The sequence below is a fragment of the Pan paniscus genome, chromosome 2 (assembly GCF_029289425.2).
Source record: "Pan paniscus chromosome 2, NHGRI_mPanPan1-v2.0_pri, whole genome shotgun sequence".
Lineage (NCBI taxonomy): Eukaryota > Metazoa > Chordata > Mammalia > Primates > Hominidae > Pan > Pan paniscus.
Genome location: NC_085926.1, coordinates 49,924,218 through 49,948,669, shown reverse-complemented (window position 1 = coordinate 49,948,669; position 24,452 = coordinate 49,924,218). Strand labels below are relative to the sequence as shown.

General features: G+C 47.0%; 1 protein-coding gene across 7 annotated transcripts in view; it reads right to left on the bottom strand.

The window, feature by feature from the left end:
* The window catches only part of RBM6 (RNA binding motif protein 6), a 135,763-nt gene extending 113,587 nt beyond the window's left edge, over positions 1 to 22,176 (bottom strand). For 4 of the 7 annotated variants that reach the window (XM_034956495.3, XM_063602374.1, XM_034956498.3 and 1 more), the window contains exon 1: positions 21,962 to 22,176. The gene's annotated coding sequence lies outside the window, so the exon portion shown is untranslated. Of the gene's footprint in view, positions 1 to 21,637; positions 21,750 to 21,961 lie in introns of those variants that run through there. The other 3 variants (XM_055109972.2, XM_034956504.3, XM_034956496.3) reach the window with 2 other exon arrangements.
* Between the last annotated feature and the right edge of the window lie 2,276 nt (positions 22,177 to 24,452).

Sequence of the window (24,452 nt, the reverse complement as noted above, 5' to 3'; positions counted from 1 at the left end):
ATGGAGTCTTGCTTTGCTGCCCAGGCTGAAGTGCAAAGGCACGATCTCAGCCCACTGCAACCTCCGGGTTCAAGCAATTCTCCTGCCTCAGCCTCCCAAGTAGCTAGAACTACAGGCGCACGCCGGCCGCCCAGCTAATTTTTTTGTATTTTAGTAGAGACGGGTTTTCACTGTGTTACCCAGGCTGGTCTCAAACTCCTGAGCTCAAGCAGTCCGCCCGCCTCGGCCTCCCAAAGTGCTAGGATTACAGGCATGAGCCACCGCGTCCAGCTGGAAGTCACTTTTAAACACTTACGTCACTTACATATTAAATTTATAATAAGAAAAATACTTTTTTTTTTTTTTTTTTAAAGACAGAATCTCTCTCTGTCGCCCAGGCTGGAGTCCAGTGGCACTATCTCAGCCCACTACAACCTCTGCCTCCCCGGTTCGAGCGATTCTTCTGCCTCAGCCTCCCGAGTAGCTGGGACTACAGGCACGCGTCACCATGCCCGGCTAATTTTTGTATTTTTAGTAGAGATGGGGTTTCACCATATTGGCCAGGCTGGTCTCAAACTCCTAACATTGTGATCCACCCACCTCGGCCTCCCAAAGTGCTGGGATTACAGGCGTGAGCCACCGTGCCCGGCCAGAAAAATAAGTTTTTAATTAAAATGTATACTCTGGGGTCGGGCACGGTGGCTCATACCTGTAACCTCAACACTTTGGGAGGCCAAGGCAGGCAGACCGCTTGAGCCAAGGAGTTTGAGACCAGCCTGGGCAACATAGCAAAATGCCATCTCTACAAAAAATACAAAAATTACCAGAACTTTGGGAGGCTGAGGCAGGTGGATCACCTGAGGTCAGGAGTTCGAGACCAGCCTAGGCAACATGGTGAAATCTCATCTCTACTAAAAATACAAAAACTAGCCAGGTGTGGTGGCAGGCACCTGTAATCCCAGCTATGCAGGAGGCTGAGGCAGGAGAAACGCTTGAAACCGGGAGGCGGAGGCTACAGTCAGCCAAGATCATGCCACTGCACTCCAGCCTGGGTGACAGAGCGAGACTCCATCTTAAAAAATATATATACAAAAATTAGTCAGGCATGATGACTATGTGTAGTCCCAGCTTCTTGGATGGCTGAAGTGGGGGAGGATCGCTTGAACCCAGGAGGTTGAGGCTGCAGTGAGCCAAGATCGCACCACTGCATTCCAGTTCAGGAAACAGAGTGAGGCTGTCTCAAAAAAAAAAAAGGTACTCTGGGCACCATAAACTTTTCAATGTGCTATGAATGCTTCACATTTACTAAATGAAATAAGTATTTACTGATTTTTCTAGCGCTCACTAGCCCTTCCTTTTTGGAAACAGCACTGCAGTATCAACCCCACTGTCTCAGACCTGATCGGACACCATCCAGCATGAGCAATCGGAATAATCTATTACCCTCACCACAGTCATTGCTTTGAAGACAGACATGTAACTCAAGTCAAGATAAGAAGTTATTTCCAGGACCTTTGTTATAGCTACTGAAAAAGAGGCAAATCTTCATGACCTTGGATTTGGCAATGATTTCTTAAATATGACCCCTACAGCACAAGGAACTTTAAAAGAAAAAGTAGATAAAGGGACTTCATCAAAATTAAAAACTTCTGTGTATCAAAGGACACTATCAAGAGAGTACAAAGACAGCCCATAGGTCATCAAAATGGCAGACTAGGAAGTTTCAAGGTCTCATTCCTTCATAGAAACATCAGAAAAACAAGTAGTAACTGTCTGAACCAAATTTGACAGTTTTAGAAAAGAGTCAAAGGTTTACAAGCAAATATCCAATGAAGAAAAAGCCATCTTCAAAACAGAAGGAAAGTTCTGTGGTGTTTTACTCAACCTTGCCCTACCCCCTCTCCAGCATGGCAGTGTTTTTTGTCTTAAAGCAGTAGAAGCCCAATTCCCAGCTCCCTCCCTCAAAGAGCAAAGCAGACGTTATTTGCAAACTATCGTACATATCTGTTCTACCCTGTCTGCGGGGGTATTTGAAGGACAGACATAAGGTGCATGTTTCTATTTCAACCTAATACAAAACTCAGGCAGAGAAAGCAGCAGGTATTGCTAATGAAAGCTGCAAAGCAGACTACAGACTAACAGGCACTTGGGGCAAGAGATTACAGATAGATGCCCACAGAAGTTGAGGTGAAACTCTTTGGCAAATTAGGACATTCCAAAGCAACATGTATATGGTGAAATTTAGAAAGCCATATGAATGCCAAGGCAAAATGTATGATCATACAAGACCTAGGCCGGGCGTGGGGGCTCATGTCTGTAATCCCTGCACTTTGGGAGGCTGAGGCGGGTGGATCACTTGAGGTCAGGAGTTCGAGACCAGCCCGGCCAACATGGTGACACCCCGTCTCTACTAAAAATACAAAAAATTAGCCAGGTGTAGTGGCAGGCACCTGTAGTCCCAGCTACTTGGGAGGCTGAGGCAGGAGAATGACTTGAACCCCGGAGGCGGAGGTTGCAGTGAGCCGAGGTCACGCCACTGCACTCCAGCCTGGGCAACAGAGCAAGACTCTGTCTCAAAAAAAAAAAAAAACCCTAAATATAAATTGCCAACCAAGAATTCTGTAAATGGCAACACTGTCCTTCAAAAAATAAGGAAAAACATTGGCCGGACGAGGCGGCTCACACCTGTAATCCCAGCACTTTGGGAGGCCGAGGCGGGCGGATCACAAGGTCAGGAGATCGAGACCATCCTGGCTAACACAGTGAAACCCCGTCTCTACTAAAAATACAAAAAAAAAAAAAAAAATTAGCCAGGCGTGGTGGCAGGCACCTGTAGTCCCAGCTACTCACGAGGCTGAGGCAGGAGAATGGTGTGAACCCAGGAGGCGGAGCTTGCAGTGAGCTGAGATCACGCCACTGCACTCCAGCCTGGGCGACAGAGCGAGACCCCATCTCAAAAAAAAAAAAAAAAAGGAAAAAAATCAAGACATTCTCAGATAAACAAAAGCTGAGGGAGGCTCATTACCACTATACAGACCTTGTAAGAAATGCTAAAAGGGAATTCTTCAGTCCGGGCACGGTGGCTCACGCCTGTAATCCCAGCACTTTGGGAGGCCAAAGTGGGTTGGTCACGAGGTCAGGAGTTCGACACCAGCCTGGCCAAGATGGTGAAACCTGTCTCTACTAAAAATACAAAAATTAGCCAGGTGCAGTAGCAGGCACCCGTAATCCCAGCTAGTCAGGAGGCTGAGGCAGGAGTATCGCTTCAACTTGGAGCGGGGGTTGGTTGCAGTGAGCTGAGATCATGCCATGGCACTCAGCACTCCAGCCAGGGCCACAGAGTGAGACTCCATTTTTACAAAAAAAAAAAAAAAAAAAAAAAGGAATTCTTCAGAATGAATTTTTTTTTTTTTTGAAATGGAGTCTTGCTCTGTTGCCAAGGCTGGAATGCAGTTGAGCGATCTCGGCTCACTGCAAGCTCCACCTCCTGGGTTCATGCCATTCTCCTGCCTCAGCCTCCCGAGTAGCTGGGACTACAGGCGCCCGCCACCACGCCCGGCTAATTTTTGTAGTTTTTTTTTTTTTTTTTGAGACAGAGTCTTGCTGTCTCCCCCACCGCAATGCCAGCTAATTGTTTTTTTTGTTTTGTTTTGTTTTTTGTATTTTTAGTGGAGACGGGGTTTCACCATGTTAGCCAGGATGGTCTCGATCTCCTGACCTCGTGATCCACCCACCTCAGCCTCCCAAAGTGCTGGGATTACAGGCGTGAGCCACCGCACCCTGCCTTTTGTGTTTTTAGTAGAGACGGGGTTTCACTGTGTTAACCAGGATGGTCTCGATCTCCTGACCTCGTGATCCGCCCGCCTTAGCCTCCCAAAGTGCTGGGATTACAGGCGTGAGCCACTGCGCCCGGCCCAGAATGAATTTTTAAAAGCTAGACGTGAAGCCATGTGAAGAAATAAAGATCTCGGCCGGGTGCAGTGGCTCACACCTGAGGTCAGGAGTTCAAGACCAGCCTGGCCAACATGACAAAACCCCGTCTCTACTAAAAATACAAAAATCAGCCACGTGTGGTGGCGTACAACTACAGTCCCAGCTACTCAGGAGCCTGAGGCAAGAAAATCTTTTGAACCCGGGAGGCAGAGGTTACAATCAGCTGAGATTGCGCCATTGCACTCCAGCCTGGGCGAAAGAGCGAGACTCCATCCCCCAAAAAAAAAGAAAGAAAGATCTCTGGTAAAGGCAAATACAGGGGCAACTGTAAAAACTAGCATTATTGCAATTTTGCTTTGTAACTCCTACTTTTCACTTTCAACGTGATCTAAAAGACAGATGCATAAAAAATTATTAATCTAGGTTACTGAGATACGATTTACAAAGATGTAATCCATGACTTAACAGAAAAGGGAAGAGAAAGGAGCTGGATAGGAGCAGAGATTTGTATACTACGGAACTTAAGTTAGTATAAATTCAAATTAGATTATAACTGTGAGATGTTAAGTGTAATTCCCATGGTAACTGCAAAGAACATATCTTTAGAATATACACATAAGAAAATAAGATTGCCTGCTTATGCACTAGAAAGAAAAAAAAAGAAAATGAGAAGGGGCTAGGCACAGTGGCTCATGCTTGTTGTCCTAGCACGACAAGCACTGGGAGGCTGAGGCAGGAGGATTGCTTGGACTCAGGAGTTTGAAACCACCATTGGCCATATAGTGAGACTCTCTCTACTTCAAAAAAAAAAAAAAAAAGAAAGAAAGAAAATGAGAAGAAAGTCAAAACATTTTCGCAACAGGCCAGTGGCTAACATCTGTAATCCCAGCACTTCAGGAAGCCGATTGCTTGAGGCCAGGAGTTTGAGACCAGCCTAGGCAACATAGCAAGACCCCATCTCTATGAAAAATTTAAAAAACAAAAAAGGCAGGTGGCACATGTCTGCACTTCCAGTTACTTGCAAAGAATGAAGCGGGAGGATTGCTTGAGTCCAGGAATCCAAGTCTGCAGTGAGCTATGATCTCACCACTGTTCTCCAATCTGGACAACACAGTAAGACCCTGCCTCTTAAAAAGAAAAAATAAATAAAAAATAAAAAAAGCAGGCCAGGCGTGGTGGCTTACGCCTGTAATCCCAGCACTTTGGGAGGCCGAGGCAGGAGGATCACCTGAGGTCTGGAGTTCGAGACCAGCCTGACCAACATGGAGAAACCCCGTCTCTACTAAAAATACAAAATTAGCTGGGCATGGTGGCGCATGCCTGTAAATTCAGCTACTCAGGAGGCTGAGGCAGGAGAATCACTTGAACCCAGGAGGCGGAGGCTGCGGTGAGCTGAGATTATGCCATTGCACTCCAGCCTGGGCAACAAGAACGAAACTCCATCTCAAAATCAATAAATAAATAAATAATAAAAAATAAAAATAAAAAAATAAAAAAAGTGTGGGCCAGGCGTGATGGCTTACGCCTATAATCCCAGCACTTTGGGAAGCCAAGGCAGGAGGATCACCTGAGGTCAGGAGTTCGAGACCAGCCTGACCAACATAGAGAAACCCCATCTCTATTAAAAATACAAAATTAGCCAGGCATGGTGGCACGCCTGTAATCCCAGCTACTCGGGAGGCAGAGGCAGGAAAATGCCTGAACCCGGGAGGCGGAGGTTGCAGTGAGCTGAAATCATGCCACTGCACTCCAGCCTGGGCAACAAGAGTGAAACTCCGTCTCAAAAAAAAAAAAAAGCGGGGGAGGGGGCAGAAAGTGGCTAATGCCTGTAATCCCAACACTTTGGAAGGCTAAGGCAGGTAGATTGTTTGAACCCAGTTTGCGACCAGCCTGGGCAACATGGTAAAACCCTAGCTCTACAAAAAATACAAAAATTAGCCAGGCATGGTGGTGGCACACCTATACTACCAGCTACTCAGGAGACTGGGACAGGAGGATCACTTGAGCCCAAAGTCGCAGTGAGCTGAGATTGTGGCACTGCACTATTTTGCTCACCAAAGCCTAGGCAACAGTCTCATGCTCTCAAAAAAAAAAAATTTTTTTTTCACTACCAAAAAAAAAAAAATCAGCTAAACATAAAAGTAGTAGCAAAATGGCAAAAGTCCTTATCAGTAATTACTTTAAATGTAAATACTTTAAACTCTCTAATCACAAAATATTGGCAGAATATATATACATATATACACACACACACACACAGAGAGAGAGAGAGAGAGAGAGAGACACAGAGAGAGAGAGAGACAGAGTTTTGCTTGACACCCAGGCTGGAGTGCAATGGCTAACTGCAACCACCGCCTCTCAAGTTCAAGCGTTTCTCCTGCCTCAGCCTCCCAAGAAGCTGAGATTACAGGCGCCCGCCAGTACACTCAGCTAATTTTTGTATTTTTAGTACAGACGAGGTTTCACCATGTTGGCCAGGCTGGTCTCAAACTCCAAACCTCAGGTGGTCCACCCGCCTCAGCCTCCCAAAGGGCTGGGATTACAGGCGTGAGCCACTGCGCCCAGCCTAGGATACATTTTTTAAAAACTGTAATCCCAGCTACTCGGGAGGCTAAGGCAGGAGAATCACTTGAACCTGGGAGGCGAAGGTTGCAGTGAGCCAAGATCATGCCACTGCACTCCAGCCTGGGCAACAAGAGCAAAACTTTGTTTCAAAAAATATATATATAAATATTATAAAGCCTAAATGCACATTCAATAGAGACCCTATCTCTACAAAAAATACGAAAATTAACTGGGTGTGGTAGCAGGTGTCTGTAGTCCCAAATACTGCAGAGGTTGAGGTAGGAGGATCCCGAGGCTTGATCCCAGGAGGCAGAGGTTGCTTAAGCCAAGATCACACCACTGCACTCCAGCCTGGGCAACAGAGCGAGACTCAAGTCTCAAAAAAAAAAAAAAGAAAGAAAAAAATACTATGCGGCCCTAAGAATAAATAAAGTAGCTATGTTAATTGATACAGGATAAGCTATTATGTATTAAGTTTTAAAAACATGTGCAAGGCCGGGTGCGGTGGCTCACGCCTGTAATCCCAGCACTTTGGGAGGCCTAGGCAGGTGGATCACGAGGTCAGGAGATCGAGGCCATCCTGGCTAACACAGTGAAACCCTGTCTCTACTTAAAATACAAAAAAATTAGCTGGGCGTGGCAGTGTGCGCCTGCAGTCCCAGCTGCTGGGGAGGCTGAGGCAGGAGAATGGTGTGAACCTGGGAGGTGGAGCTTGCAGTGAGCTGAGATCGCGCCACTGCACTCCAGCCTGGGTGACAGAGTAAGACTCCGTTTCAAAAAAAAAAAAAAGTGTGCAAAATATTTGTAACCTGATAATATCTGTGCAAAACAGAAAATAATATATACAACAAAGTATATATATACTGACTTGGAATTGGGACTGACACTTCCCAATTCCAAAACTCACCACAAAGCTACAGTAATCAAGACAGTGTGGCACTGACATAGTATAGACATACAGACCAAGGAAACAGAATTAAGAGTCTATAAATAGGCCAGACACAGTGGCTCACACCTGTAATTCCAATACTTTGGGAAGCTGAGGCAGAAGGATGGCTTGAGCCCAGAAGTTTCAGACCATCCTGGGCAAATATTGAGACCTTGTCTCCACAAATTTTTTTTTTTTTTTTTTGAGATGGAGTCTCGCTCTGTCGCCCAGGCTGGAGTGCAATGGTGCAATCTCCGCTCACTGCAACCTCCGCCTCCAGGGTTCAAGCAATTCTTCTGCCTCAGCCTGCCAAGTAGCTGGGACTACAGGCACATGCCACCACGCCCAGCTAATTTTTGTATTTTTTTAGTGGAGACGGGGTTTCACCATGTTGGCCAGGGTGGTCTCAATCTCCTGACCTTGTGATCCGCCCGCCTGGTCCTCCCAAAGTGCTGGGATTACAGGCGTGAGCCATTGCGCCCGGCCTACAAATTTTTTTTTTTTTTCTGAGACCTTATCTCACTCTGTCACCTAAGCTGGAGTGCAGTGGCACATTCTCGGCTCACTGTAACCACTGCTTCCCTGGCTCCAGCCATCCTCCCACCTCAGCCTCCTGAGTAGCTGGGACTACAAACGTGCACTACCATGCTCAGCTAATTTTTTTGTGTATTTCTGGTAGACCTAGGGTTTCATTATGTTGCCCGGGCTGGTCTCAAACTCCTGATTCAGGTGATTACCCTGCCTCCACCTCTCAAAGTACTGGGATTACAGGTGTGAGCCACCCTGCCCAGCCTACAAAAATTTTTTTTTAATTAGTCAGGTCCAGCTAGGCGTGGTGGCTCACGCTTGTAACCCCAGCACTTTGGGAGGCTGATGCAGGCAGATCATCTGAGGTCAGGAATTCAAGACCAGGTAGGCCAACATGGTGAAACCCCGTCTCTACTAAAAATACAAAAATTAGCCAGGCATGGTGGCACATGCCTGCAATCCCAGCTACTCAGGAGGCTGTGGCAGAAGGATCACTTGAACCTAGAAGGCAGAGGTTGCAGTGAGCCGAGATTGTGTCATGTCACTGCACTCCAGCCTGGGTGACAGAGTGAGACGGTCTCAAAAAAAAAAAAAAAAAAAAAAAAGGCCAGGTTCGGTGGCTCACACTCACACCTGTAATCCCAGCACTTTGGGAGGCCAAGGCGGGCAGATCACGAGGTCAAGAGATCGAGACCAGCCTGGCCAATGTGGTGAAATCCCGTCTCTACTCAGAATACAAAAATTAGCTGGGCGTGGTGGCACACGCCTGTAGTCCCAGCTACTCAGGAGGCTGAGGGAGGAGAATCACTTGAATCCGGGAGGTGGAATTTGCAGTGAGCCAAGATCGCTCCACTGCACTCCAACCTGGGCAACAGGGCAAGACTCCATCTCAAAAAAAAAAAAAAAAATTAGCAAGGTGTGATGGCACGCCCCTATGGTCCCAGTTACCTAGGAGGCTAAAGTGGGAGGATCACTTGAGCATGGGAGTTTCAGCCTGCAGTAAGCCATGATTGTACCACTGCACTCCAGCCTGGGCAACAGAGCAAGACCCTGCCTCAAAAAAAAAAGAAAAGAAGAAAAGGTAAGCTGTGCACATTGGCTCATGCCTATAATCGCAGCACTTTTTGAGGCCAAGGTCAGAGGATCACTTAAGACCAGGAGTTCAAGACCAACCTGGGCAACACAGCAAAACCCCCATCTCTACAATTTTTTGGTTTAAATGAAAAGACATCCCACAGAATGGGAGAAAATTTGTGCAAATCACATATTTGGTAAGTGACTTGTATCTAAAATATATAAAAAATGATTTCAACTCAGTAACAAAAAGAAAAATAAGCCAGGAGCAGTGGCTCACGCCTGTAATCCCAACACTTTGGGAGGCCAAGGCAGGTGGATCACCTGAGGTCGGGAGTTTGAGACCAGCCTGACCAACATGGAGAAACCCCGTCTCTACTAAAAATACAAAATTAGCTGGCGTGGTGATGCATGCCTGTAATCCCAGCTACTCGGGAGGCTGAGGCAGGAGAATCACTTGAACCCGGGAGACAGAGGTTGCGTTGAGTCGAGATGCACCATTGCACACCAGCCTGGGCAACAAGAGCAAAACTTCGTCTCAAAAAAAAAAAAAAAACAAAAAAAAAAACAAAGGATAAGTAACCTAATTTAAAATATAGTAAAGTGGCTGGGCACAGTGCTCATGTCTTTAATCCCAGCACTTCAGAAGGCTGAAGTGGGCAGATCACTTGAGGTCAGGAGTCTGAGACCAGCCTGGCCAACATGCCAAAACCCTGTCTCTATTAAAAATACAAAAATTGGGGCCAGGCGCAGTGGCTCATGCCTGTAATCCCAGCACTTTGGGAGGCCAAGGCGGGTAGATCACGAGGTCAAGAGATCTAGACCATCCTGACCAACATGGTGAAACCCCATCGCTACTAAAAATACAAAAATTAGCCATGGTGGCACACACCTGTAGTCCCATATACTCGGGAGGCTGAGGCAGGAGAATCACTTGAACTCGGGAGGCAGAGGTTGTACTAAGCCAAGATCGTGCCACTGCATTCTAGCCTGGGTGACAGAGCGAGACTCCGTCTCAGACAAAAAAATTAAAATAAAAATAATAATAATAACAAGGCAGGGCATGGGGGCTCACACCTATAATCCCAGCACTTTGGGAGGCCGAGGCAGGTGGACCACAAGATCAGGAGATCAAGACCAGCCTGACCAATATGGTGAAATCCCGTCTCTACTAAAAATACAAAAATTAGCCAGGCATGGTGGCGGGCACCTGTAGTCCCAGCTACTTGGGAGGTTGAGGCAGAAGAATCACTTGAACCTGGGAGATGGAGGTTGCAGTGAGCCGAGTTTGTGCCACTGCACTCCAGCCTGGGCGACAGGGCGAGACTCCACCTCAAAAAAACAGAACAACAACAACATAATAATAATAATAATAATAACTGGAGGCTGAGGCAGGAGAATCACTTGAACTTGGGAGGCAGAGGATGCAGTGAGCCAAGATCGTGCCACTGCACTCCAGCCTGGGCAACAGAGTGAGACTTCATCTCAAAATACATAAATAAATAAATAAATAATAAATAAAATAAAATATAGTAAAGGCCAGGCACAGTGGCCCTTGTCTGTAATCCCAGCACTTTGGAAAGCTGGAAAAGGTAGATTGCTTGATGCTTGAGCTCAGGAGTTCGAGACCAGCCTGGGCAACATGGCAAAACCTTGTCTCCACACACACACACATATACACACACACAAATCAGCCGGACAAGGTGGAACACATCTGTAGTCCCAGCTACTGAGGACGCTGAGGTGGGAAGATGGCTTGCGCCTGGGAGGCAGAGGTTGCAGTGAGCCAAGATCACACCACTGTACTCCAGCCTGGGCAACAGAGCAAGACCCCATCTCAAAAAACAAACAAACAAAAAGAAATAGTAACTGCTGATTCATCCCTCACACCATCCCTGACAACTATTTTCTGTTTCTATGATTTTCACTACTCAAAGTGTCTAAGTGAAATTATATGGTATTTGTCTTTTACATGACTGGCTTATTTCACTTAGCATAATATCCTCAAGGTTCATCCATGTTGTAGCATATGTCAGAATTACCTTCCTTCCTAACACTGAATAATTTTTCAGTTATATGTACATACCACATTTTCCTTATCTATTCATCCATCAATGAATAGTTGGGTTGCTTCCACATTTTAGCTAATGTGAATAACGCTGTTATGAACATGGGTACAAATATCTCATCGAGACTCTGTTTTTCTTTTTCTTTGTTTTCAATTATTTTGGACATATATCCAGAAGTAAAATTGTTAGATCACATGGTAATTCTATTTTTAATGTTTTGCCTTTCATTCTTTCTGTTTTTTTTTTTTTTGAAACAGTCTCCCTCTGTCACCCAGGCTGGACCACAGTGACATGATCTCAGCTTACTGCAACCTCCATCTCCCGGATTCAAGCGATTCTCCTGCCTCAGTCTCCCGAGTAGCTGGGATTACAGGCATGCACCACCACACCCAGCCAATTTTTGTATTTTTAGTAGAGACGGGGTTTCACCATGTTGGCCAGGCTGGTCTTGAACTCCTGACCTCAAATGATCCCGCACCTTGGCCTCCCAAAGTGCTGGGATTACAAGCCTGAGTCACCACGCCTGGCCTTGCCTTTCACTCTTGATTAATAAAAACATTCCTAACAAATGCTTTCACTCTGGTCTATCTTGCAAAGAACCAGGAATTGCACCTCTAGCAGCACAGTACCAATATCCCAGGCCATCCTTCTTAATCATGACTTTAGCTCCAAAAAACAATGAAACAGAACCAGGGGTCTTATTCTAGTAGTTTTAGCTGTGGTATGCAGCAGCTTGATCCTGCTTTAAACACTCTTAATTTTTTCCCAAAGTAAATGTTGTGGGCTACACAGGACATTCAGCTAAGAGCATCAAGGAGACACCAAGAAGCAAGGGTTACTCTGACCGCCTACCCACTCCCTGGATCCAACTACAAGCTTTTAAACAGTAGCAACTTTAATATGCACTCAAGAACTGGAATTAGTGGCTGCTAGAAGCACCCTTGCTCCCCAAAATATCTCGATTTGAAAATTTTAAGTGTAGTCTGGGCCAGTGGCTCATGCCTGTAATCTCAGCACTTTAGGAGGCGGAGGCAGGCAGATCACTTGAGACCAGGAATTCAAAACCAGCCTGGCCAATATGGCGAAACCCCATTTCTACTAAAAATACATAAATTAGCTGAGCGTGGTGGTATGCACCTGTAGTACCAGTTACCCAGAAGGCTGAGAATAAAATAAATAAAATAATAAAAAAAAAGGCTGGGCGTGGTAGCTCAGGCCTGTAATCCCAGCACTTTGGGAGGCGGGCGGATCACGAGGTCAGGAGATCAAGACCATCCTGGCAAACACGGTGAAACCTTGTCTCCACTAAAAATACAAAAAATTGGCTGAGCGCTGTGGCTCACGCCTGTATTCCCAGCACTTTGGGAGGCCAAAGTTGTCAGATCACAAAGTCATGAGATTGAAACCATCCTGGCCAACTGTTTCTACTAAAAATACAGAAATTAGCAGGGCATGGTGACAGGCGCCTGTAGTCCCAGCTACTCGGGAGGCTGAGGCAGGAGAATCGCTTGAACCCGGGAGGCAGAGGTTGCAATGAGCTGCGATCGTGCCACTGCACTCCAGCCTCGGGGACAGAGTGAGACTCCATCTCAAAAAAAACAAGCAAACAAAAAAAAATGTTGTCCTGAAGGATTTTCCTCTCTGGGAGAATGTACTTCTGTTAAGTTTCAAATGAAGTGTTTTCTTTGATAAAGTAAGAGGGGGTAAGTAGGGGGAGGTAAGTAAAAAGAAGAATCAACAAGACCTATTCTTTTTATTTCATAATTTTTTATGATTCAGCAAAGCATTAACAAATGAAGAAGATTAAAGAATTTAAAAAGAAAAAATAAAAATAATAAATTCTTTTATAATTATGGTAAAATATTTGGGTATGACCAGGCGTGGTGGCTCACACCTGTAGTCCCAGCACTTTGGGAGGCCGAGGCCAGCGGATCACAAGGTCAGAAATTTGAGACCAGCCTGGCCAATATAGTGAAACTCCATCTCTACTAAAAATACAAGAAATTAGCCAGGCGTGGTGGCAGGTACCTGTAACCCAGCTACTTGAGAGCCTGAGGCAGGAGAATTGCTTGAACCCAGGAGGCAGAGGTTGCAGTGAGCCAAGATCACGCCACAGCACTCCAGCCTGGGCGACAGTGCAAGACACCATCCCAAAAAAAAAAAAAAATTGGGTATGTAAATAGTCTCACTCTGTTGCCCAGGCTGGAGTGCAGGGTGCAATCTCAGCTCACTGCAACCTCTACCTCCTGGGTTCAAGCAATTCTTTTTTTTTTTTTCTTTTTTGAGACAGAGTCTCACTCTGCCGCCAGTCTAGAGTGCAGTGGCGCAATCTTGGCTCACTGCAACCTCCACCTCCTGGGTTCAAGTGATCCTCCTGCCTCAGCCTCCCAAGTACCTGGGACTAGGTGCGCACCACCACACCCAGCTAATTTTTTGTATTTTGAGTAGAGACTAGGTTTCATGACATTGGCCAGGATGGTCTCGATCTCCTGACCTGCCTCGGCCTCCCAAAGTGCTGGGATTACAGGCGTGAGCCACAGCACCAGGCCTCAAGCAATTCTTGTGCCTTAGCCTCCTGAGTAGCTGGAATTACAGGCACACACCACACCCAGCTAATTTTTGTATTTTAATAAAATCGGGGTTTCACTATGTTGCCTAGGCTGGTCTCGAACTCCTGAGCACAGGCAATCTGCCCACCTCAGCCTCCTAAAGTGCTAAGATTATAGGCGTGAGCCACCGTGCCTGGCCTATTTTAACCATTTTTAAGTGTACCATTTAGCTACAGCCATCACAACAGTGCAGTAAGGACATAAAGATAGACATAAAGACCAATCAACTGAATGGAGAGACCAGAAATAAATCCTCACATATATGGTCAATTTTCTTTTTTTTTTAAGACAGATTCTCATGTCTCGCTCTGTCGCCCAGGCTGGAGGGCAGTGGCGCAATCTCAGCTCACTGCAGCCTCCACCTCCCTGTTCAAGCGATTCTCCTGCCTCAGCCTCCCGAGTAGCTGGGATTACAGCCAGGCACCACCATGCCCAGCTAATAGTGGTATTTTTAGTACAGACAGGATATTGCCATGTTGGCAAGGCTAGTCTTGAACTTTAGTCAACTGATTTTCAACAAAGGTGTCAAGACCATCCAACGGGGAAAGTACAATCTTTTTCCCAAATGGAAAATCGTACTCCGAAAACTGAATATCCACATGCATAACAATAAAGTGGGACTCTTACACAACAAAAATATATAAAAAATTAACTCAAATTGGATCAAAGACCCAAACGTAAGCGCTAAAACTATAAAATCTTAGGGGAAAAATTTCATGACTTTCGATTGGTAATATTTGCAGATGAGGCACAGATTTTAAAAAAAGAAGATAAATTAGACTTCATCAAAATGAAAACCTCTGTGCATCAAAAGACACTATCAACAGAGTATAAAGACAACCACAGAGAGAAAATATTTGTAAGTCAAATATCTGACAAGGAATTAATATCTAGAGTATATAAAGGACTCCTAAAACTCAACAACACAGACAAAAACCTAATTTTATTTTATTTTTAGAGACTGGGTCACTCTGTCACCCAGGGTGGAGTCCAGTGGTGCAATCACAGCTCACTGCACCCTCAAACACTTGGGCTCAAGAGATCCACCTACCTCAGCCTCCCGAGCAGCTGGGAATACAGGTGTGCACCTGCACACCCAGCTCAAACCCCCCCCCCTTTTTTTTTTGAGACGGAGTCTCGCTCTGTCACCCAGGCTGGAGTGCAGTGGCTCAATCTCTGCTCACTGCGAGCTCTGCCTCCCAGGTTCACACCATCCTTCTGCCTCAGCCTCCCAAGTAGCTGGGACTACAGGCGCCTGCCACTGCGCCCGGCTAATTTTTTTTTGTGTGTGTGTGTGTGTTTTTAGTAGAGACAGGGTTTCACCGTGTTAGCCAGGATGAAAAACCCCATTTTAAAATGGTCAACAAAAGACATGAATAGATACTTCTCCAAAAGAGGATATGCAAATAGCCAATAAGAACATGAACAGATGCTCAACATCACTTATCATCAGGGAAATGCAAATCAGAAACCACAATAAGATACCACTTCACATCCACTAGGATAGCTACTAATGAAAAAAAAAAAAAAAAGAAACAGAAAATAGGCCGGGTGAGGTGGCTCACACCTGTAATCCCAGCACCTTGGGAGGCCAAGGTGGACAGATCACTTGAGGTCAGGAGTTCAAGACCAGCCTGGCTAATATGGTGAAACCCTGTCTCTACTAAAATACAAAAATTAGCCAGGCGTGGTGGCACACGCCTGTAATCCCAGCTACCCGGGAGGCTGAGGCACAAGAATTGCTTCAATCTGGGAGGCAGAGGTTGCAGTGAGCCGAGATCATGCCACTTCACTCCGGCCTGGGCAACAGAGTGAGACTCTGTCTCAAAAAAAAAGAAAATACCAGGCGCGGTGGCTCATGCTTATAATCCCAACACTTTGGGAGGCCAAGGCTGGCGGGTCACCTGACATCAGGAGTTCAAGACCAGCCTGGCCAACATGGAGAAACACCATCTCAACTAAAATGCAAAAATTAGCTGGGCACGGTGGCGGCTGCCTGTAATCCCAGTTACTCGGGAGGCTGAGGCAGGAGAATCGCTTGAACCCGGGAGGTGGAGGCTGCAGTGAGCCAAGATTGTGCCACTGCACTCCAGCCTGCGTGACAGAGCGAGAATCTGTCTCCAAAAAAAAAAAAAGAAAGAAAATAACAAGTGTTGGCCAGGATGTGGAGGATGCAGAGAAACTGAATTGAAACCTATATTACACAGTATGCTAGGACTGCCATAACAAAATACCATGGAGTGGAAGGCTTAAGCCACAGAAATTATTCTCACAGCTCTGGAGGCTGGGAGTCCAAGATCAAGGTGTCAGCAAGGTTTGTTTTAGGTGAGGTCTCTCTCCTTGGCTTGCAGGCAGCCCCCTTCTACCTCTGTCCTCATGCAGCCTTTTCTCTCTGTACACGCACTCCTGGTATCCAGTCCTTTTCTTACGAAGACAGCAGTCCTGCTGGATTAAGGTCTCATCCTTCTATCTTCTTTTTTTTTTTTTTTTTTTTTGAGATGGAGTCTCGCTCTGTCACCCAGGCTGGAGTGCAGTGGCGCGATTTTGGCTCACTGCAAGCTGTGCCTCCCGGGTTCACGCCATTCTCCTGCCCCAGCCTCCCCAGCAGCTGGGACTACAGGTGCATGCCGCCACGCCTGGTTAATGTTTTGTATTTTTAGTAGAGACGGGGTTTCACCGTGTTGGCCAGGATGGTCTCGATCTCCTGACCTTGTGATCCGCCTGCCTCAGCCTCCCAAAGTGCTGGGATTACAGGCATGAGCCACCCGCACCCAGCCCCTTATGATATCTTCTAACTTTTTAATTTCTCTGTAAAGGTCCTATTTCCAAATACAGTCACACTGGGGCTTAGGGCTTCAACACGTGAATTTTCAGGGGGACACAATTCAGTCTATAACAAAACCTTTGTACACTGCTAACAGAATGTAAAATGGTGCAACCAGTGTGGAAAACAGTAAGGCAGTTCCTCAAAAAAATGATACATAAAGCCTGGGCAACCTAGCGAAATCCCACAGCTACAAAAAAATAAAAAAATTAGCTAGGCATGGTGGCATGCACCTGTAGTCTCAGCTACTTAAGAGGGTGAGGTGAGAGGATAGCTTGAACTGAGAAGGTCAGGGCTGCAGAGAACTGTGACTGCACCACTGCACTCCAGCCTGGACAACAGAGCAAGACCCTGTCTAAAAAAAAAAAAAAAAAATTGGCCAGGCGCAGTGGCTCACGCCTGTAATCCCAGCACTTTGGGAGGCCAAGGCGGGCAGATCATGAGGTCAGGAGATGGAGACTATCCTGGCTAACACGGTGAAACCCCGTCTCTACTAAAAATACAAAAAATTAGCCGGGCGTGGTGGCGGACGCTGTAGTCCCAGCTACTCGGGAGGCTGAGGCAGGAGAATGGCAAGAACCCAGGAGGCGGAGCTTGGAGTGAGCCGAGATCACGCCACTGCACTCCAGCCTGGGCGACAGAGCAAGAATCCGTTTCAAAAAAAAAAAATTTTTTTTTAAATTACACATAGAATTACCATTTGCTCTGTCAATTGTCGATTCCATTTCTGAGTATATATATTCCCAAAAGAAATGAAAGTAAAGACTTGATATTTGTGGCTGGGCACGGTGGCTGACACCTGTAATTCCACCACTTTGGGAGGCCGAGGCAGGTTGATTACCTGAGGTCAGAAGTTCAAGACCAGCCTGGCCAACATGGCGAAACTCCTTCTCTACTAAAAATTAAAAAATTAGCTAGACACGGTGGCGCACATCTGTAATCCCAGCTACTCGGGAGGCTGAGGCAGGAGAATGCCTTGAACCCAGGAGGCAGAGGTTGCAGTGAGCCAAGGTCATGCCACTGCACTTCAGCCTGGGTGACAAGAGCGATACTGCCTCAAAAAAAAAAAAAAAAAAAAAGATATTTGTACACTGATATTCATAGCACCATTATATTCACAAGAGCAAAAAGGTGGAAACAACCCAAATGTCCATCAATAGATAAATGGATAAACAAAATGTGGTATATACGTATAATGGAATATTACTCAGCCTTGAAAAGGAATAAAATTCTTATACATACTACAAGATGGATGAATCCTGAAGATATTATGCTAAGTAAAATAAGCCATACACAAAAGAACAAATATTATATGATTCCACTTACATGAGATACCTAGAGTAGTCAAATTCATAGAGACAGAAAGCAGAATGGTGATTGTCAGGGGAGGAGAGAATAGGGAGTTACTATTCAATGGGTACAGAAACTCAGTTTGGGAAGATGAAAAAAGTTCTGAAGCTGGATTTTTATTATGGTTGCACAAAAAGAAGAATGTACTTACTACTACTAAGTAGCACACTTAAAAATGGGTAAAAAGGTGCAAACAAGCAAAAACCAAGAAAACACAACGAGATACCACTTCACACCCATTAGGGTGGCTATTATCAAAACACACAAATAAAAAACCACATATACACACACAAATTTATCAAAAAAGGAAAAACAGAAAATAAGTGTTGGGGAGGATGTGGGAAAATTGGAACCCTTGTGTATTACTGGTGGGAATGTAAAACGATGCAGCCATTGAGGAAAACAGTATGGTGGGTCCTCAAAAAGCTAAACATATAATAACCAAGTATCAACTGGGTGCAGTGGCTCATGCCTGTAATACCAGTACCTTGAGAGGCCAAGGAGGGAAAATGGCTTGAGGCCAGGAGTTTGAGACCAGCATAGGCAACATAGGGAGACCCTGTCTCCACAAAAAAATTAAAATAAAAAAATTATGGGCCAGATGTGGTGGCTCATGCCTGTAATGCCAGCACTTCGGGAGGCCAAGACAGGAGGATCACTTGAACTCAGGAGTTCGAGACCAGCCTAGACAACAAGGCAAGACTTCATCACAAAAAATAAAAATTAAACAAAAAAATTAGCTGGTTGTGGCAGCCCATGCCTGTAGTCCCAGCTACTCAGGAAGCTGAGGCGGGATGACTGCTTAAGCTCAAGAGTTCGAGGCTGCAGTGAGCCATGACTGTGCCACTGAACTCCAGCCTGGGCAACAGAGCAAGACCCTGTCTCAAAAAAAAATAAATAAAATAATTAATAATAATAATAATTACCATATAGCAATTTCCCTTCTGGGTATATACCCAAAAGAATTCAAAGCAGGGACTCAAAGAGATATTTGTACACCAATGATCACAGGATCATTATTTACAATAGTCAAAAGGCAGAAACAACCCAAGTGTCTGCTACAAATGAATTAATAAACAAAATGTAGTGTACACACACAACGGATTAAGCCTTAAAAAGGAATGAAATTCTGATACACATTACAACATGGATCAACCTTGAAACCATTACACTAAGTGAAATAAACCAGACACAAAAAAGGACAATACTGTATGATTCCATTTAGTATTTGCAGTACCTAGAACAAGCACACTCATAGACAGACACAAAGTAGATTAGAGATTAAGAGGAGGAAATGGGAAGTTAACTTGTTTAATGGTTACAGTTTCTTTTTTTCTTTTTTTTGAGATGGAGTCTGGCTGTGCAGCCCAGGCTGAAGTGCAATGGCATGACCCCAGCTCACTGCAACCTCTGCCTCCTTAGTAGCTGGTGTTACAGATGCATGCCACCATGCATGGCTAATTTTTGTATTTTTAGTAGATACGGGGTTTCACCATGTTGGCCAGGCTGTTCTTGAACTCCTGAACTCAAGTGATCTGCCCACCTTGACCTCCCAAAGTGCTGGGATTACAGGCGTGAGCCACCATGCCCTCCCTGGTTACAGAGTTTCTGTCTGAGATACTAAAGTTTCAGAAATAGTGGTATTGCTTGTACTACATTGTGAATGTAATTAATACCATTGAATTGTATACTTTTTTTTTTTTTTGAGATGGAGTCTCGGAGTCTCGCTCTGTCGCCCAGGCTGGAGTGCAGTGGCCCAATCTCGGCTCACTGCAAGCTCCGCCTCTCAGGTTCACACCATTCTCCTGCCTCAGCCTCCTGAGTAGCTGGGACTACAGGCGCCCACCACCACGCACGGCTCATTTTTTGTATTTTTAGTAGAGATGGGGTTTCACCATGTTAGCCAGGATGGTCTCGATCTCCTGACCTCGTGATCCGCCCACCTCGGCCTCCCAAAGTGCTGGGATTACAGGCGTGAGCCACCGTGCCCGGCTGAATTGTATACTTAATAATGGTTTAAAGAGCAAATTTTGTTAAAATATACATAAACATACATAAAAATATATATTTACCACAATTTATTTAATTGATTTGTTTTTTTTTTTTTTGAGACAGTCTTGCTCTGTGGCCCACGTTGGAGTGCAGTGGCACTATCTCCCCTTACTACAACCTCTACCTCCCCGGCTCAAGCGATTTTTCCATCTCAGCCTTCTGAGTAGTTAGGGCTAACAGGAGCATGCCACCACGCCTGGCTAATTTTTTTTTGTATTTTTTGTAGAGACAGGGTTTTGCGATGTTGCCCAGGCTCACAATTTGTTTTAGAAATACTATAATAGGGCCGGGCACGGTGGCTCACGCCTGTAATCCCAGCACTTTGGGAGGCCAAGGCAGGTGGATCACCTGAGGTCAGTAGTTCAAGACCAGCCTGGCCAACATAGCGAAACTCCGCCTCTACTAAAAAAATACAAAAAATTAGCTGGGCATAAGGCGAAATGCTGCCTCTACTATGTTGGTTTTTGTTGAGTTATGCGGGGTTTTTTTTTGGGTTTTTTTTTTCAGACAGAGTTTCACTCTTGTGGCCCAGGCTGGAGTGCAATGGAGCAATCTCAGCTCACCGCAACCTCCGCCTCCCGGGTTCAAGCGATTCTCTTGCTTCAGCCTCCCAAGTAGCTGGGATTACAGGCATGTGCCACCATGCCCGGCTAATTTTGTACTTTTAGTAGAGACGCGGTTTCTCCATGTTAGTCAGGCTGGTCTCGAACTCCCCGCCTCAGCCTCCCAAAGTGCTGGGATTACAGGTGTGAGCTACCGTGCCCGACCCTGGCTATCTTATTTTTTGTAGAGTAGGGGTCTCGCCATGTGCCCACACTGGTCTCCAACTCCTGGGCTCAAGCAATCCTCCCACCTCAGCCTCCCAGAGTTCTGGGATTACAGGCGTGAGCCACCAGGCTCGGCCTGGTAATAGAATTCTATAAGGAAAGGTGCTACAACTATCCACAGAGACCTGGGACCTGTCCTGCAGGTTAGGTATCTAGTTAGATGCTAGTTTCTGAGACAAGGTTCAAATTCAACTTTTGTGTTTCACCAAAATGGTAACATATTATTTAGTTACTTTCTTCACTGCCAGTCCTACCATCACGCACCAGCTCTTAACACCTCTCGTTACAGACCTCACAAATTCAGTAATGGTGACATATTTAAATCATTCACACTGGTGGCATTTCTCAATAGGAAGGTGGAAACTAGCAAGCCGAGGGCACAATCCAGGGTTCAGAAAATGAACCAGGTGACCATGTCTGCATGTCTACTGAACTCCTTCACTTAAATCCGGCTACTCTGACCTTCACAAGCAAACCTGGAATATGCAAAAAATACAATTACGCTCACGGTTTATGTACCCTACGAAACAGGGCCCTTCCTTTAAAAAAAAAAAAAAAGGCATTCCCAAAGTTGAACCCATTCGCCTAACGTCAATTCTAAAATAAAGAGAAAAACATCTATTTACACCGCTAATGGAATCTAAAGCGTGAATACGATAAAACATCCTTCTCCTTCATTGCCTAACGGGCGCAGAACCCACCAGACCACTCTCCCGCTTCCAGGTTCTACCGCCCCGACGACCGGGCTCGGAGCTCTTGTGCCCTCCGGTCCGGCGGAGCCTCCCTTGTGTCTGTCCAAGTCTGAGGACGAGACTACGTGCTAAGCACAAGCGCTCCCTACCTAGTGATGCCACAGAATTGGATCTGAAACAGGAAAACCGCAAGAACAGCCCACTTACAGCTCCGAAGACTAGGAGCACAGAGCCGCAACCACGCGCCGGCCCCAGCCTCACAGCTGGCCGCTCCGCGGCGGGACCGGTAATCTACCGCCGCGCCGGGCCCCGCCCCAGGCCCGCGACGGTTCCGGGGCGTTCCTGCCACGGGCGGCGCCTCCCTCATCTCACCGTTGCTTGGTCTTCTTCCCGAGCGAGGCCGCAGCCGCCCCGCGACACTGAAGCCACAGCTTTCAGGCTGCGCGGGCCTGCGATGTCTAGAGCGGGCCTGTCTGCTGGCTATTCCCTGGCAGGCTCTGGCACGCCTCCCCTCCAGTCCCGGGCCCTTACCTAGGCGGCGAAGCCTCCACGGCCCGCTCCTCCTTCTCCTCAGCCTCCGCCACCGACCCAGCGCCGCGGACACCGGAACTTCCTCCGCGCGGGGCCACTGCTACCACAAAGGCGCCGCGCTGCTGCCTTCAGCGCTCGGCCCGCTGGGAGATGAAGTACAGCTGCCGGTCCCGCAGACTCTTACTCCCGCCGTTCCCCGCGCGCAGGGGACTTGCCTTCTGGGGTGGGACGTAAGAGCACGCTGTCCATCGCCATCCAATAAGAAGGCGCGCTTACCCGCCCTACTCCGCGTGACCTGCTGGGAGTTGTGGTTTGGCCTCTGCCCTGTGACACCTGGTCCTCTTGTGCTTTCCTCTCAGTTGATTGAGGCTTACAGTTTTTTGGTGGCTTGACTTTCCTGAGGTTTGCTCCCTGCCAGCAGCTCGGGTACGGCCCTGGCCTGCCTAGCTCGAGGCCTCCTTATTGTCCGTTAGTGTGAGAGAAATGGAAGGGAGCTTCTTCGGGAGTAAGTTTAAGCCATCTCCAGCTGGTTGGCGGGGCGCAGTGGCTCACGCCTGTAATCCCAGCACTTTGGTAGGCCGCGGCGAGTGGACCACCTGAGGTCAGGAGTTCTAGACCAGCCTGGCCAACATGGTGAAACCCCATCTCTACCAAAAATACAAAAATTACCCGGGCTTGGTGGCAGGTGCCTGTAATCCCAGCTACTCGGGAGGCTGAGGCAGGAGAATCACTTAAACCCGGGAGGCAGAGGCAGAGGTTGCAGTGAGCCGACACTGTGCCACTGCACTCCAGCCTGGACAATAGAGCAAGACTCCATCTCAGAAAAAAAGAAAGAAAGAAAAAGGCCGGGCGCAGTGGCTCATGCTTGTAATCCTAGCACTTTGGGAGGCCGAGGTGGGTGGATCACGAGGTCAGGAGTTCAAGACCAGCCTGGCCAAGATAGTGAAACCCCATCGCTACTAAAAATACAAAAAGTAGCTAGGCGTGGTGGCGCATGCCTGTAATCCCAGCTACTCAGGAGGCTGAGGCAGAGAATTGCTTGAACCCGGGAAGCACAGGTTGCAGTGAGCCGAGATCGCGCCACTGCACTCTTGCCTGGCAACAGCACAAGACTCTGTCTCAAAAGAAAGAAAGACAGAAAGAAGTTGGGCGCAGTGGCTCACGACTGTAATCACAGCACTGTGGGAGGCCGAGGCGGGTGGATCACGAGGTCAGGAGATCAAGACCATCCTGGCTAACACGATGAAACCCTGTCTCTACTAAAAACACAAAAAATTAGTGGAGCGTGGTGGCGGGCGCCTGTAGTCCCAGCTACTCAGGAGGCTGAGGCAGGAGAATGACCTGAACCCGGGAGGCGGAGCTTGCAGTGAGTCGAGATAGCGCCACTGCACTCCAGCCTAGGCGAAAGAGGGAGACTGTCTCAAAAAAAAAAAAAAAAATTACCCGGGCTTGGTGGCAGGCGCCTGTAATCCCAGCTACTCGGGAGGCTGAGGCAGGAGAATCACTTAAACCCGGGAGGCAGAGATTGCAGTGAGCCTAGACTGTGCCACTGCACTCCAGCCTGGACAATAGAGCAAGACTCCGTCTCAGAAAAAAGGAAGGAAAGAAAGAGGCCGGGCGCAGTGCCTCATGCTTGTAATCCTAGCACTTTGGGGGGCCGAGGCGGGTGGATCATGAGGTCAGGAGTTCAAGACCAGTCTGGCCAAGATGGTGAAACCCCGTCTCTACTAAAAATACAAAAATTACCCGGGCATGGTGGCGCATGCCTGTAATCTCAGCTACTCAGGAGGCTGAGGCAGAGAATTGCTTGAACCCGGGAGGCGGATGTTGCCGTGAGCCGAGATCGCGCCACTGCACTCCAGCCTCGCAACAGAGCAAGACTCCGTCTCAAAAAAGAAAAAGAAAGAGGTTGGGCGCAGTGGCTCACGTTTGTAATCCCAGCACTTTGGGAGGCCGCGGCGGGCGGATCACGAAGTCAGGAGATCGAGACCATCCTGGCTAACACGATGAAACCCTGTCTCTACTAAAAATACAAAAAATTAGCCGAGCGTGGCAGCAGCCGCCTGTAGTCCCAGCTACTGGGGAGGCTGAGGCAGGAGAGTGGCATGAACCCGGGAGGCGGAGCTTGCAGTGAGCCGAGATTTGCACCACTGCACACCAGCCTGGGCGACAGAGCAAGACTCCGTCTGAAAAAAAAGAAAGAAAGAAAAGGGGCTGATGGCCGTGCATCCACAGAAGGCCCTGGCTCCTGGCCCTCCCAGCCCTTCTACCTGAAACCTGACAATAGGTACAACAGAAAAACTTGGATTAGAGAATCAATATGTCACGGAGGCTCATCCCCTTTTCCTTTATCTCCATGCATTTGCTCATAATCTATTCTTTTTCTTTCTTTCTTTCTTTCTTTCTTTTTTTTAGAGACAAGGTCTCACTATGTTGCCCAGGCTGGTCTCGAACTCCTGAACTAAAGCAATTTCCTTCCCCTCCACTCAGC